Source organism: Entelurus aequoreus, linkage group LG05, assembly GCF_033978785.1.
Source record: "Entelurus aequoreus isolate RoL-2023_Sb linkage group LG05, RoL_Eaeq_v1.1, whole genome shotgun sequence".
Taxonomy (NCBI): Eukaryota; Metazoa; Chordata; class Actinopteri; order Syngnathiformes; family Syngnathidae; genus Entelurus; species Entelurus aequoreus.
This window is the reverse complement of record NC_084735.1, coordinates 16,310,909-16,325,947: the sequence shown is the minus strand read 5'-3', so window position 1 is coordinate 16,325,947 and position 15,039 is coordinate 16,310,909. Positions and strand designations below refer to the sequence as shown.

The 15,039-nt window shown below is 40.9% G+C and overlaps 1 protein-coding gene across 1 annotated transcript in view; it reads left to right on the top strand.

The window, feature by feature from the left end:
* Positions 1–15,039, top strand: part of LOC133649628 (sodium channel subunit beta-4-like) — a 43,484-nt gene that overhangs the window by 18,440 nt on the left and 10,005 nt on the right. The window lies entirely within an intron of this gene.

Sequence of the window (15,039 nt, the reverse complement as noted above, 5' to 3'; positions counted from 1 at the left end):
AATATCCGTATAGGCCAATATTCATTGCTTCAAAATCGGTCTTGTATCGGAAGTAAAAGAGTTCATTCTAGACACCTCTAGCAAAAACACTTACAAAATATTTTATCAACATATTACATTACACACTATTCACTATTTTTTGTATGTTCCTGCAATTGTATGTGTAAATAAATATAATTAAAATAGTTTGAGTTCAACTACGTATCATGAATTTTATACTAAAGTATTGTGACAACGGGCCTCTTCTCCCATGCGCCAGAAAACTTAAAAGACCCATAGATCACCAAATAGATATGAAAGCCATAAAAAAGTAATTGAAGAAATTTCAGAGCCTTTAAAGGGGAACTGCACTTTTTGGGAATTTTGCCTATCATTCACAATCATTATGAAAGACATGACGACGGATGGATTTTTTTATTAATGTATTCTAAATATTAAAAGTCAGCTTACAGCGGAGTTAATGGGAACTCCACTTCTCCGCCCATAAAATACGATAAATAACTATTCAAAAAGCACCAACAATACTCCAGTTACATTTTGTGACTCGAATATTACAAAGTCTTAGTGATATTTTTTTTATAAGCACTAATGCAGACAAACTATTTATAGTGTCCCTATGTTTACATCATCGAGTGGTCTGCTGTTTTCTCGCTTCTTTGCTCCCTGTAATTTTATTGTAGATCATAAATCATTCATCTCACCTGCACATGAGACGTCTGGGTGGGTAATCCGACAAGTTGGTACACTTCGTGTCGTGATCAGTTGCCTGGGTCATGTTTTGTTTAGTTTGGTATTTCCTTAGTTGTTGTTTATTTCTGTTTCAACACCCTCGTTTGTTTTCTTAGTTGCCATGGGTGCTGATTTTCTTCACCTGCCTCTGATTAGTGGTCGGGACGCTCACCTGCTGCTGGTCACTAATCAGAGAGCTATTTATTCCTGCCTCGCACCACATTCTGCCTGGCAGTCTTGGTCGCAACACGCAACACTTATGTTGGTATTTATTTTTATGTGAGTTTAGAATTAGTTGTTTCTTGCTCTTTTGTTTGCTAGTCTTATTGTTAAGCTTTGTCATAGCTTCTCGTGCCATCCGCACATTTTCCTTTTCATATTTTTGCCTTTGTTATTGGAATAACTCACCTTTTTACTTGCACAATGGTTCCTGACATCATTCTGCATCTTGGGGAAACGACCACCGAAAAACTATGCGACCCAGATGTAATACTTTGAAAGCCATTTAGTACCTGGAACGACTTTTCTTCTCGAGGATTATGAATGATTCTTCACCTCAATGGGAATATATGAACATCCCAGCAGTCGGTATCCTAATGACAGCTGAATCTGTACAGTAAGTGATGTTTTGTGTTTTTTGGCTCTCATGAAGTCTGCAGTGAGCAGAAATCAGTGATGGGAAAAAAAAAGCGAACATTGTTTTTTTAAATGAATGCGCCGCATATGCTTAAAATTATCAAAATACATAAATATTAAAAGTTATTTAGTTAAATAATATTTCTATTAAATAGGCTTTACTTTGCATTTTAATTAACGTGGGATTATTTTTTGTATTTAGAAATAACAGTACCAACTTTTTTTTTTTTTTTCTCCAACATTTGTGGCGCCCCCTGATGGACGGCGCCCTTAGCATTTGCCTATACGGCCTATGCCACGGGCCAGCCCTGGTCCGGAGTCTCCATTGTCGTATTTTACGCTTCATAATGCGGCACACATTTTCAATTGGAGGCAGGTCTGGACTACAGGCAGGCCAGTCTAGTACCCGCACTCTGTTACTACGAAGCCACGCTGTTGTAACACGTGGCTTGGCATTGTCTTGCTGAAATAAGCAGGGGCGTCTATGAAAAAGAAGTTGCTTGGATGGCAACATATGTTGCTCCAAAACCTGTATGTACCTTTCAGCATTACAGGTGCCTTCACAAACGTGTAAGATTCCCATGTCTTGGGCACTAATACACCCCCATACCATCACAGATGCTGGCGTTTGAAGTTTGCGCCTATGACAGTCTGGATGGTTCTTTTCCTCTTTGGTCCGGAGGACACGACATCCACAGTTTCCAAAATGAATTTGAAATGTGGACTCGTCAGACCACAGAACACTTTTTCACCTTGCATCAGTCCATCAGATGAGCTTGGGCCCAGCAAAGCCGGTGGCGTTCCTGGGTGTTGTTGATAAATGGCTTTTGCTTTGCATAGTGGAGTTTTAAAGGCCTACTGAAATGAAATTTTCTTATTTAAACGGGGATAGCAGGTCCATTCTATGTGTCATACTTGATCATTACGCGATATTGCCATATTTTTGCTGAAAGGATTTAGTAGAGAACATCGACGACAAAGTTCGCAACTTTTGGTCGCTGATAAAAAAGCCTTGCCTGTACCGGAAGTAGCGTGATGTCACAGATTGTGGAGCTCCTCACATCTGCACATTGTTTACAATGATGGCCACCAGCAGCGAGAGCGATTCGGACCGAGAAAGCGACGATTACCCCATTAATTTAAGCGAGGATGAAAGATTCATGGATGAGGAAAGTGAGAGTGAAGGATTAGAGGGCAGTGTAAGCGATTCAGATAGGGAAGATGCTGTGAGAGGCGGGTGGCACCTGATATTCAGCTGGGAATGACTAAAACAGTAAATAAACACAAGACATATATATCCGGTTCCGATTCACCGTGCGTGACTGCTCGCCGTCTGTTCGCTGTTGCGAAAAAGGCTAAGTATCGCTCTATCTGTGTGCTTTTAATTGTTCTATAGCTTTCTTTATCACTTCTCAAACATATTTAGTGGTACTATTTAACTTGCAAATCACCCGATGTCTGTCCCACCACCCTTTCCTCAGCTAGCTAGCTGCTAAGGTAGCGCGCAGAAAGGCAGCGCCGGTCAGAAGGTAAGTAGGAAGCTACTTCCGCAGACCGCGACCACTTCCCTGAGGACAGCAGGAACTTCACTCGGTGACAGAAAACACTGTGAGTAATGGCTTCCTGCGCGTCTTGCACCATACTCACGGAGAGGTTGGCTCTGCTAGAGGGCCATGTCCGCCAGTTAGAGCAGAGTAATGTCGTAACTTTAGATGTTGCGGACACATCTGCTAGCGTTAGCTGTAGCGAGCTAACTAGCCCAGCTTGTAGCAGTCCTAAGCGGCCTACAAGCTACGGTGTACCGTTTGAGACGCATAATAGATTTAGCTCTTTAGCTAGTCCTACACCCCAGTCTACCGGGCACCACACCTTAGTCATAGGGGACTCCATCACCCGAAACATAAAGCTTAGCAAACCAGCCACAGTAAAGTGTATCCCCGGGGCCAGAGCACCTGACATTGAAGCTAATCTTAGGGAGCTAACTCGCAACAGGCCTAGTAAACACGTACGACAGGCTAATCGCACCACTAATTATGCGAATATAGTTGTACACGTTGGCTCCAATGACACTAGAATGAGACAGTCAGAGATTACAAAGAGAAACATAGCCAGGACTTGTGATCTCGCCAGAAAGATGTCCAGGCATCGAGTAATTGTCTCTGGCCCCCTGCCTGCGAGAGGCAATGATGAGAGATATAGCAGATTAGTCTCGCTTAACAAGTGGCTGCCTATCTTCTGTAGGCAACAGGGACTAACGTTTATTGATAACTGGCCTTCTTTCTGGGGCAAACCAGGCTTGCTGATGAGAGACGGCCTTCACCCTAACCAGGAAGGCGCCATCATCCTGTCTAGAAACATAGACTACTATTTAAGTCTCACTTGACTGACTACACTAGAGCAAGCCCAGTCACAGCCAATTACAATGTCTGTTAGTCCGGGTGAGGAGTCAGTTAAGCTAGAACTAGCCAGCGCCAGGCTGGATAATCCATGTACGCATAGCAATTCTCTTAGAATAATACACAATTTAAATAATGTTTTTTCTGTTGTGTCTGTGTCAGAGGTGGACATGCATTCTACTGAGGTGGCAAATTATGATATGTCCAGTCTATTGCAGCACCAAGCAAACAATCGGAAAATTCCCGTCATATCAATTACTAGATATGGTCGAAACTATTTAAAGTGCACTATGCATAATAAACGCAACATTGTTAATATTGCCACTACGGAGAATCTTAACAAAAACTCGTCAAAACAGCCCAATACCTATAATATGGGCTTTTTAAACATAAGATCATTGTCTCCCAAGGCGTTATTAGTTAATGAGGTCATTAGAGACAACAATCTTAACGTCATTGGTCTTAGCGAAACCTGGCTCAAACCAGACAAATTTTTTGCGCTCAATGAGGCATCTCCTCCTAACTATACGAATGCGCATGTTGCCCGTCCTCTTTCAATTTCAACCTTACCCCTAACCTAAATAATAAATATAAATCGTTTGAGGTGCTTACTATGAGGTCTGTCACACCGCTACCTCTCGACCTGGCTGTTATCTACCGCCCCCCTGGGCCCTATTCGGACTTTATCAGTGAATTCTCAGAGTTCGTTGCTGATCTAGTGACGCACGCCGACAATATAATCATAATGGGGGACTTTAAAGGCCTACTGAAATGTTTTTTTTTTATTTAAACGGGGATAGCAGATCTATTCTATGTGTCATACTTGATCATTTCGCGATATTGCCATATTTTTGCTGAAAGGATTTAGTATAGAACAACGACGATAAAGATTGCAACTTTTGGTATCTGATAAAAAAAAGGCTTGCCCCTACCGGAAGTAGCGTGACGTAGTCAGTTGAACATATACGCAAAGTTCCCTATCGTTTACAATGATGGCCGCATGAAGTGAGAGAGATTCGGACCGAGAAAGCGACAATTTCCCCATTAATTTGAGCGAGGATGAAAGATTTGTGGATGAGTAAAGTGCAAGTGAAGGACTAGTGGGGAGTTGAAGCTATTCAGATAGGGAAGATGCTGTGAGAGCCGGGGGTGACCTGATATTCAGCTGGGAATGACTACAACAGTAAATAAACACAAGACATATATATACTCTATTAGCCACAACACAACCAGGCTTATATTTAATATGCCACAAATTAATCCTGCATAAAAACACCTGCGTGTTTGTTATGCTAGCTCCTAGCTCCTCTGCTAGCTCCTAGCTCCATAGAACACGCCAATACAATTCAAACACCTGATCAACACACACAATCACTCAGCCCAAAAGACCGTTCACCTAACCCAAGGTTCATAAAGCTTATATATTTTTAAAAAGTTACGTACGTGACGCGCACATACGGTCAAGCTATCAAATGTTTAGCAGCCAAGGCTGCATACTCACGGTACCTGATATTCAGCTGGGAATGACTACAACAGTAAATAAACACAAGACATATATATACTCTATTAGCCACAACACAACCAGGCTTATATTTAATATGCCACAAATTAATCCTGCATAAAAACACCTGCGTGTTTGTTATGCTAGCTCCTAGCTCCTATGCTAGCTCCTAGCTCCATAGAACACGCCAATACAATTCAAACACCTGATCAACACACACAATCACTCAGCCCAAAAGACCGTTCACCTAACCCAAGGTTCATAAAGCTTATATATTTTTAAAAAGTTACGTACGTGACGCACACATACGGTCAAGCTATCAAATGTTTAGCAGCCAAGGCTGCATACTCACGGTACCTGATATTCAGCTGGGAATGACTACAACAGTAAATAAACACAAGACATATATATACTCTATTAGCCACAACACAACCAGGCTTATATTTAATATGCCACAAATTAATCCTGCATAAAAACACCTGCGTGTTTGTTATGCTAGCTCCTAGCTCCTATGCTAGCTCCTAGCTCCATAGAACACGCCAATACAATTCAAACACCTGATCAACACACACAATCACTCAGCCCAAAAGACCGTTCACCTAACCCAAGGTTCATAAAGCTTATATAGTTTTAAAAAGTTACGTACGTGACGCGCATGTACGGTCAAGCTCTCAAATGTTTAGCAGCCAAGGCTGCATACTCACGGTACCTGATATTCAGCTGGGAATGACTAAAACAGTAAATAAACACAAGACATATATTTACTCTATTAGCCACAACACAACCAGGCTTATATTTAATATGACACAAATTAATCCTGCATAAAAACACCTAAGTCTTTGTTATGCTAACTCCTAGCTCCTATGCTAGCTCCTAGCTCCATAGAACACGCCAATACAATTCAAACACCTGATCAACACACACAATCACTCAGCCCAAAAGACCGTTCACCTAACCCAAGGTTCATAAAGCTTATATATTTTTAAAAAAAGTTACGTACATACGCAAAAAAAAGTTGCGCACATACGGTCAAGCGATCAAATGTTTAGAAGCCAAAGCTGCATACTCACAGTAGCACGTCTGCGTCTTTGTCATCCAAATCAAAGTAATCCTGGTAAGAGTCTGTGTTGTCCCAGTTCTCTACAGGCGTCTGTGTATCCAAGTCAAAAGTCCTCCTGGTTAGAGTCTCTGTTATCCGAGTTCTTCCATCTTGACTGCATCTTTCGGGAATGTAAACAAAGAAGCGCCGGCTGTGTACTGTTGTTGCTGACTACGTTCGAAAAATACGTCCATTTCGCACCGACAACTTTCTTCTTTGCTTGCTCAGCTTCCTTCTCCATAATGCAATGAACATGATTGCAACAGATTCACGAACACAGATGTCCAGAATACTGTGGAATTATGAAATGAAAACAGAGCTTTTTCATATTGGCTTCAATGTGGAAGGCATACCCGTGTTCCCCGGGCTACGTCACGCGCATACGTCATCCGCAGAGGCGTTTCGAACCGGAAGTTTAGCGGCAAATTTAGAATGTCACTTTATAAGTTAACCCGGCCGTATTGGCATGTGTTGTAATGTTAAGATTTCATCATTGATATATAAACTATCAGACTGCGTGGTCGGTAGTAGTGGGTTTCAGTAGGCCTTTAATATCCATATGAATACCCCATCGGACCCTCAGTGCGTGGCGCTCCAAACCATAATTGATAGCTGTGGTCTTACACAAATAATACATGAACCCACGCATCGCAACGGTAATACAATAGATCTAGTGCTTGTCAGGGGTGTCACCACCTCCAAAGTTATGATACTTCCATATACTAAAGTAATGTCCGATCATTACCTTATAGAATTTGAAGTGTTGACTCATTGTCAACAAGCTAATAATAATAATAACTGCTATAGCGGCCGCAACATTAATGCTGCCACAACGATGACTCTTGCTGACCTACTGCCTTCGGTAATGGCACCATTCCCAAATTATGTCGGCTCTATTGATAACCTCACTAACAACTTTGACGATGCCTTGCGCGAAATTATTGATAGTATAGCACCGCTAAAGCAAAAAAGGGCCCCTAAAAGGCGCACCCCATGGTTTACAGAAGAAATTAGAGCTCATAAATTATCATGTAGAAAACTGGAACGCAAATGGCGCGCGACTAAACTTGAGGTTTTCCATCAAGCATGGAGTGATAGTTTAATAACTTATAAACGCATGCTTACCTTAGCTAAAGCTAAATACTACTCAAATCTCATCCGCCTCAACAAAAACGATCCTAAATTTCTGTTTAGTACAGTAGCATCGCTAACCCAACAAGGGACTCTTCCCAGTAGCTCCACCCACTCGGCAGATGATTTTATGAATTTCTTTAATAAGAAAATTGAACTCATTAGAAAGGAGATTAAAGACAACGCATCCCAGCTACAACTGGGTTCTATTAACACAAATACGACTGTATATACGACGGACACTGCCCTCCAAAATAGTCTCTCTATTTTTGATGAAATAACATTAGAGGAATTATTACAGCGTGTAAGTGGGATAAAACAAACAACATGTTTACTTGACCCACTTCCTGGGAAACTTATCAAGGAACTGTTTGTATTATTAGGCCCATCAGTGTTAAATATTATAAACTTATCACTTTCCTCCGGCACTGTTACCCTAGCATTCAAAAAAGCGGTTATTCATCCTCTGCTCAAAAGACCTAACCTCGATCCTGACCTTATGGTAAACTACCGACCGGTCTCCCACCTTCCGTTTATTTCCAAAATTCTCGAAAAAATTGTTGCACAGCAGCTAAATGAACACTTAGTGACTAACAATCTCTGTGAACCTTTTCAATCCGGTTTCAGGGCAAATCACTCTACGGAGACAGCCCTCGCAAAAATGACTAATGATCTATTGCTAACGATGGATTCTGATGCGTCATCTATGTTGCTGCTTCTTGATCTTAGCGCCGCTTTCGATACCGTCGATCATAATATTTTATTAGAGCGTATCAAAACACGTATTGGTATGTCAGACTTAGCCTTGTCTTGGTTTAACTCTTATCTTACTGACAGGATGCAGTGTGTCTCCCATAACAATGTGACCTCGGACTATGTCAAGGTAACGTGCGGAGTTCCCCAGGGTTCGGTTCTTGGCCCTGCACTCTTTAGTATTTACATGCTGCCGCTGGGTGACATCATACGCAAGTACGGTGTTAGCTTTCACTGTTATGCTGATGACACTCAACTCTACATGCCCCTAAAGCTGACCAACACGCCGGATTGTAGTCAGCTGGAGGCGTGTCTTAATGAAATTAAACAATGGATGTCCGCTAACTTTTTGCAACTCAACGCTAAGAAAACGGAAATGCTGATTATCGGCCCTGCTAGACACCAACATCTATTTAATAATACCACCTTAACATTTGACAACCAAACAATTACACAAGGCGACTCGGTAAAGAATCTGGGTATTATCTTCGACCCAACTCTTTCGTTTGAGTCATACATTAAGAGTGTTACTGAAACGGCCTTCTTTCATCTCAGTAATATCGCTAAAATTTGTTCCATCTTGTCCACTAGCGACGCTGAGATCATTATTCATGCGTTCGTTACGTCTCGTCTCGATTACTGTAACGTATTATTTTCGGGCCTCCCTATGTCTAGCATTAAAAGATTACAGTTGGTACAAAATGCGGCTGCAAGGCTTTTGACAAAAACAAGAACGTTTGATCATATTACGCCTATACTGGCTCACCTGCACTGGCTTCCTGTGCACTTACGATGCGACTTTAAGGTTTTACTACTTACGTATAAAATACTACACGGTTTAGCTCCAGCCTATCTCGCCGATTGTATTGTACCATATGTCCCGACAAGAAATCTGCGTTCAAAGAACTCCGGCTTATTAGTGATTCCCAGAGCCAAAAAAAGTCTGCGGGCTATAGAGCGTTTTCTATTCGGGCTCCAGTACTCTGGAATGCCCTCCCGGTAACAGTTACAGATGCTACCTCAGTAGAAGAATTTAAGTCCCATCTTAAAACTCATTTGTATAATCTCGCCTTTAAATAGACCCCCCTTTTTTTAGACCAGTTGATCTGCCGTTTCTTTTCTTCTCTCCTCTTCTCCCCTGTCCCTTGCGAGGGGGAGTTGCATAGGTCCGGTGGCCATGGATGAAGTGCTGGCTGTCCAGAGTCGGGACCCCGGGTGGACCACTAGCCTGTGCATCGGTTGGGGACATCTCTGCGCTGCTGACCCGTCTCCGCTCGGGATGGTTTCCTGTTGGCCCCGCTGTGGACTGGACTCTCGCTGATGTGTTGGATCCACTGTGGACTGGACTTTCACAATGTTATGTCAGACCCACTCGACATCCATTGCTTTCGGTCTCCCCTAGAGGGGGGGGGTTACCCACATATGCGGTCCTCTCCAAGGTTTCTCATAGTCATTCACCGACGTCCCACTGGGGTGAGTTTTTCCTTGCCCGTATGTGGGCTCTGTACCGAGGATGTCGTTGTGCCTTGTACAGCCCTTTGAGACACTTGTGATTTAGGGCTATATAAATAAACATTGATTGATTGATTGATTGATATATACTCTATTAGCCACAACACAACCAGGCTTATATTTAATATGCCACAAATTAATCCCGCATAACAAACACCTCCCCCCTCCCGTCCATATAACCCGCCAATACAAATCAAACACCCGCACAACACACTCAATCCCACAGCCCAAAGTACCGTTCACCTCCGTAAAGTTCATATAGCACATATATTTCCCCAAAGTTACGTACGTGGCATGCACATAGCGGCACGCACGTACGGGCAAGCGATCAAATGTTTGGAAGCCAAAGCTGCATACTCACGGTAGCGCGTCTGCTATCCAACTCAAAGTCCTCCTGGTTGTGTTGCTGCAGCCAGCCGCTAATACACCGATCCCACCTACAGCTTTCTTCTTTGCTGTCTTCATTGTTCATTAAACAAATTGCAAAAGATTCACCAACACAGATGTCCAGAATGCTGTGGAATTTTGCGATGAAAACAGACGACTTAATAGCTGACCACAATGGTGTCCCAGTATGTCCGCACAATCCGTGACGTCGCGCGCAAACAACATCATACCGAGATGTTTTCAGCAGAATATTTCGCGGGAAATTTTAAATTGCACTTTACTAATCTAACCCGGCCATATTGGCATGTGTTGCAATGTTAATGTATAAACTATCAGACTGCGTGGTCGGTAGTAGTGGGTTTCAGTAGGCCTTTAACTTGCACTTACAGATGTAGCGACAAACTGTAGTTACTGACAGTGGTTTTCTAAAGTGTTCCTGAGCCCATGTGGTGACATTTTTTACACACAGATGTCATTGGTCATTCAATGTTGGTTTTTGGCCTTGCCGCTTACGTGCAGGGATTTCTCCAGATCCTCTGAACCTTTTGATTATATTACGGACCGTAGATAGTGAAATCCTTAAATTCCTTGCAACAGCTCGTTGAGAAATATCCTTAAACTGTTCGACAATTTGCTCACATTTCATGGAAGCTTCTTATATACCCAATCATGGCACCCACCTGTACCCAATTATCCTGTTCACCTGTGGGATGTTCCAAATAAAGGTTTGATGAGCATTCCTCAATTTTCTCAGTCTTTTTTGCCACTTGTGCCAGCTTTTTTGAAACATGTTGCAGGCATCAAATTCCAAATGAGCTAATATTTGCAAAAAATAACAAAGTTTACCAGTTCGAACGTTAAGTATCTTGTCTTTGCAGTCTATTCAATTGAATATATTTTTCAGTTCAGTTCAGTTTCAGTTTATTTCGAACATGCATACGATACAACGTAATGCATCACACAATTCCAGTTGTTTCATTACAGCACGTCCAAAAAGGAGTAGGAAGAAGCAGAGCGTATTTAATCCTACCCCTTTTCATGCCATAGCAATTTTATCCAATTTCCTTGTTCTCTGTAATATTACAGTGAAGAAATAAATAATAAATAAACAATATACCATAATAAGCCAACAAATATTAAATACATATATAATCTTCATCTCAATAACAAAAAAAACAAAAAAAGGGGGAAGAAAATGGTTCAAGATGTTCATCAAAATTATTGTTCTGTGTACTTTGTGAACACTTGTAGTTTGAACAGTCTTTGAAACTGAATCATATTGGTGCTTTGTTTGATTTCTCTGGTTAATCCGTTCCACAATTTAATTCCACATACTAATATACTAATTTACAACACTTTAAGTGTTGTACGAGCATACAAATGTTTTAAATTAGATTTTCCTCTAAGGTTATATTTCTCCTCTTTTGTTCAGAAGAATTGTTGTACATTCTTGGGTAGCAGGTTATAGTTTGCTTTATACATAATTTTAGCTGTTTGCAAATGCACCATGAGACTGACGTTGAAGGTGGAGGGAATGTAATGGACGTTAGTGAAGATAAATAGGAAGGGTGGGTATGTGTGGAGGGAAAAGAAAACGAGTAAGCGAAAGAAGGAAGATAGTGGTGGTAGCAGTTGCAATGATACAACTAGTGAGGATGATGGAGAGAAGTTAATGGTAATTGTTCGTTTTCAGGGAGAATTAGGGGTGAAAAAGGTAGATCCCCTGAGATTGACTAGGATTATAAAGGATTAAATTGGGGAGGTTATATTAGTGAAAGTTCTGACTGATGGACATTTGCCTATTGGTTTTCATTATTTGCAGCAGGTGGAAAAGGCTAAAGTGTTGACAAATGTGGAAAAAGTTAAGGTGGACAAAGTGATGAAAGTTGTTGCGAAAAAGCAAAATGTTAACAGAAACATTGTAACTGGGATCCCTGTGAAGGTCAAAATGGAGGAACTTGTGGAACAGATTGGAAGGAGAAATACTACTGTTAAAACTGTTCATAGAATGATGAGAAGAGCTGAGAAATTCGAAACAGAAACCGTAATGGTTGAGTTCGAGGCAAAGGAAATTCCCCGAGAGATGTTTTTTGGTCTTGTCAAATATGATGTGAGCGAGTTTATTCCTAAACCTATGAGATTCTATCGATGCCAGGAGTTTGGGCACATTGCAAAGTTTTGTAAAGGTCAGGTAAGATGTGTGCGCTGTAGTAGGCAGCATAAGTATGGCAAGTGTGGCGAGGGAATCAAACCAAAGTGTTGTAATTGTGGAGGGGACCACAGTGCCGCCTATTGGAAATGTGAAGCAATGAAAAGAGAATTGGAGGTGCAGCAAATAAAAGTGAAGACTAAAGTGTCATATGTGGAGGCAGTTAAAACAATGGAAAGGCAGAAAATTGATTACCCTTTTAAGGTGAAAAAAGAAAGTTTGGAGAGAAGTATGTGTTGAGAAGTCCAAAACTGAAAGAATCCAGGTTGGGGTAAGGGCAGCAGAGCACCACTTGGATATGATAGGCTTAAGATGGTAGGAGATCAATGATGTGTTGCAAGCTACTAAATAATAATAGTACTCATGCTCATTCTTCATTGTTATGCTAGGATTCGATTGCAAATAGTCAAGAATTCAAACAGTTTATTTATAGTAGAGTTGAAAAAACCTGACATTATATGTATTCAGGAATCATGGTTGAAGTTGTCTCTTTACTTTGTTATTAATGGATATGTATCTGTTAAATGTGATAGGGTGTAGGTAACTGGTGGAGGATGTGTGACATTTATAAAACAAGATACGTTGTACTGTGTTGTGGGTTTGGGGAAGGAGCAGGACTATATTGTGACTAAAATATGGATAGGTAGAGCGTTTGTCATCATGAATTACTATAATCCTTGTAAAAAGTTGGAGATAAACAAACTGGAGGAAATAGAGGGGAAAGGTGAAGCTGTATTATGGTGTGGGGACTTTAATAGTCATAGTGGGGTATGGGGGAGTGATCGAATAGATACCAATTAAATTACGATTGAGGGGTTGATGAATGAGAAGTGTCTTGTTTGTTTAAATGATGGTAGTCCTTCAAGGATTAATGTAATTCAGGTAAAGAGTCATTGCTTGATCTTACTTTGGTGTCAAGTAGTATTGCAGCAAGCTGTGATTGGTCAGTGGAAAAAGAGAGGACCGTTGGAAGTGGCCATTATCCAGTTTGGTGTAAGTTACATATCATTGTGCCTGAAATTGGGGAAAGTGGGAGAGGAAGATGGGTATTTGGAAAAGCAAACTGAGGAAAGTTTGCAGAAGTTAGTCAAAAGTAATTTAAAGAAATTGATGTTGACAATGAAGTCAAAATAGTAGATCTTGATTGTAAACTAAAGCAGGGTATTATGCTAGCTGCTGCAGAAGCTATCCCAAAGAGTAAGGGAAGTAAAGGTGGAATGAGGCCTGCAAGGTAGCTATTAAAGTAGGACCAAGGCTTTTAAATAGTTTAAAAGGACACATCATTTTCAGCATCTGATTCAGTATAAGCAGGCTCAGGCTGTGGACCGAAGAAAGATAAGACTTGCTAAAAGGGAATATTGGAAAGGATATTGTGATTCTATGGGGAGCAAAATTTATATTATACACAAGTATGGGGTGTGGTTAAAAAGATGGGAGGGGATAGGAGAAATCGGGCCCTTCCTGTTCTCAGTGATGGAAAAGTGACTGAAGTGAATGATAAAGAGAAGGCTGAACTATTGGCAGAGACTTTTGTTAAAGTTCACAGTTCTAAGAATTTTAATGAGCAAAAAAAACAAGGTCAACGGAAAATTGAATTGGAAAATAATGAAGCATTTTGCATAAAATCTGATTTTGAAGGACCCGAGAATGCTCCTTTTACGCTAGAGGAATTGAAATATTCACTGAACAAGACAAAACAAACTGCCTCTGGAATTGATGAAGTAACATATAGCATGATGAAATATCTGAGCATTTGGTGCCTCAAAAAGCTTGGATTTAAAGCTATATAGTACTAGTCCTGAAACTGTGGAAACATTTCGTTTTTTAAGCGTGCATTTTGACCAAAGATGTATAGTCTACAGATCTGCTGCTAAATCGAGCCTCTCAAAAGTTGATGTGATTCAATGTGTTTGGGAACAGTGAGAAGAACATCACTGGTGTGTGTGCTTTACAAGTAGAAGCAGGAGAAATGCCTTTACAAGTGAGAAGAGACCAACTTTTAGCTCATTATTGGATGTATCTGAGAGGACATGGAGAGTCTCACCCAGGAAAAGTTGTGACCCAGACATGTTGGGAAAGGAAAATTGTTGAAATAAACTGTTTTGGCTGAAAGGAAATCAGATAGCTCAGAGTATGGGTGTGTTGGCAAAAGAGTTGGAGGAGTCTGTAGTGTGGCCAACTCATCCTTCATGGCTATTGGGAAAACGAATAGTGGACCTTATATTATTGTCAGTTAAACAAAGAAAGAGAAATGCATATATGGTTGGTGACTTTTATAACCTGGTTGAGACCAAATATAATCACTGGACTCAGATTTTTACAGAAAAATACCATGTCAGCAATTTTGGTACCGGATCTCCAATTTGAGTGTTGCAAGAAAACGTCAGATTATATTAGGGTGTATGGAGCTAAAATGTTTGTGATAGTAATGGCACTAGAATGGGCTGAAGAAAGTGGATACAATAAGATAATATGTAGTGATTTTGTTTCAGTTCTTATGACTACTGAGTCAGGAAGTGTTAATTGTCATCAGAGATTATTGTAGAAAATTATGTTAATTTACTACAGAATGATGAGAGAAGGAAAACAATTAGTATTTGTATGGGTACCGGCTTATGTGCGAATATTGGGAAACGAAAGAGCAGATAGGCCCGCAAAAAAAAGCAACCAGGAAAGATGAGGTTGA